Here is a 2,254-nt window from a genome sequence, read left to right as displayed (position 1 = left end):
CTATCTATCTATCTATTTATCTATCTATCTATCTATATATCTATCTATCTATCTATCTATCTATGTTATTGTATTCTGTGTCCTAAAAAGGGCAACTATAAAGTAGTTTTGAACCCCCCGGCATTGTATAAGATTAAGCTATCCTCCCTTTAACAGGATTTAAATGTTATCCTTGGCGGAAAAATACGACAAAATATTAAATTGATTTAGAGTGTTTCCCAAATTTGCAAGTAGTCCTAAATATGTTCTCTTTGTCATTAAAAATCTAAAATAAAAACACAAGTTTGAGATTTTAGGCATTAAACAGATAATGAAAAATAAATGTTAAAACGTACTTTAGTAAAGACAAATGTAAACTTGATAGAACTATTAATTCAAAAATGCATTTTTGCAATGTCGTTGCTATAGAGTGAATTGACGTTTTAATGTATTCTTCCTCGCATCGATCTAAATTAAGTGACAAAAGCTAAATCTGTAGAAAATATTGGTCTATTTTTAATATAACAATTTACAGTACAAAAATAACGTGTGTTTTCCTTGCTCTCAACCTTTCTAAACTTATTGTTTAGCGTTGGGTTTCCTCAACATAATAGGAAGGATATGCGTCATAAGGAAGCATAAAATAAGTGTAAAAATTCGTTTAAACTTTAAAGGACATTGTTTTACAATGAAAATGCACCTAAATTTCAACATTCATAACACATTTAATGTACTCGTTTTGCACAAAAACCCTCTGCATTTATAATAATACAAATATGACATATGAGTCATTATTTTTTGGCCTTTCAGTTAAATTTGTGAACACTATAGTGGTATAACCGCGTTAATGATGGATTCATTCATTCTTGAGCATAAAACACCAAGTCAAGCTTATTTTTAACCTTTACAGCAGCACAGGGTCGAGTTGATGTCTAAAATTCATAAAAACAGTTTTTGAATTGCATTGATTAAAATCCTTCAACATCTGCACTTCTTCGGAGTTTCCCTTCAATTCTAAATTGTATCTCAAACTATTTAAAATAACCTCATGTCACGGATCTTACTTTAGTTCTCAGGCTATGAGGCCCCCAAATCCTTCTTGGGATTCGGAGTTTTGCATCAAACTCAGATTACGGCATTCCTATATCTTTGCAACCCGGTGGTATAGACTGTTTGACGTGACAGAATTCATAGTTTGTAATTATATAAGGTTTACAACATTTTGTTGCAAAGATTTAAGGAATAGAAAGTTTTAATTTGTCGATAAAACTCAATTCCTCTCCTTCCAAAGCAATTCTCTATCAAGACCTATTTCCAATTACATCTTTTTTTTATATTACAAAAGTATTAAAANGGGGAAAGGGAGAGGAATGGGGTGCAAGATAACGAAGTGTTGAAGGTAGGGGGAGGGGAGGTTAGGGAGAGGAAAGGTGGTGTTTTAAGCAAACTAGAATAGAAAACACCCACGCTAAAAAGACGGGCGTTGTTATTTTAAGAAGAACATGCCTAATTCTTAATTAACCAGAATTTTTGTTTCAGTGCAAAAAATGGCTTGGGGCGGGGAGATGTATTATTAAAGACTTTCTGATAATTTAGGAGATATAATTTATACTTTTAATTTATTTTATCATTTCTGAATCCACTCTTCACATTTTGATGAAAAAGTCCAATTCTGATAAAACCATTTTAAACTGAAGTACACTTTACTATATATGTACTAAAGCGCAAAATTATTTTTATACTTCTAGAGACTTAAAGTCAGAGACATATTTTGTACGAACTTTTAAATTCACTTTTATCCGTAAAAAGTAAGTGTTACGTTAGATGTAAATATTTCATGTTTTCAATAGATTAAAGAATATTCTGTATTCCTCTCTATTAACATCTCTTAAGAACAAAGATTGATTATTTGATTTTCTAATATGCAACCAATAACAAATGGGTTTCTCATTCTTATTAGTAAAATCAAAACTAGATATGCTACAAGGTTTCAAAGTAGTACAAGTAATAAAACATTCTTCAACCCCTTCATTCTTGAGGAGTGTGGAAATCCCATGGCACAAGGTGTTTAAAGTATCATAATGTTAGAATAGGAATAAATCCGAGGGAATTAAAATATCTGCAGATGAATTATTTTATAAAAGTCATGATGAGTAAAGATAAGATGGATGACCAAGAGTAAGAATTAAACGGAAATTTAAATGACTCAGGCCAAATAATACATGGTGCATGGTTTTAAAGCCCAGGATGATTCAAATATAATATATACATCATA

This window comes from Eurytemora carolleeae, unplaced genomic scaffold (genome assembly GCF_000591075.1).
Source record: "Eurytemora carolleeae unplaced genomic scaffold, Eaff_2.0 scaffold3, whole genome shotgun sequence".
NCBI lineage: Eukaryota > Metazoa > Arthropoda > Copepoda > Calanoida > Temoridae > Eurytemora > Eurytemora carolleeae.
This window is presented reverse-complemented; position numbering follows the sequence as displayed.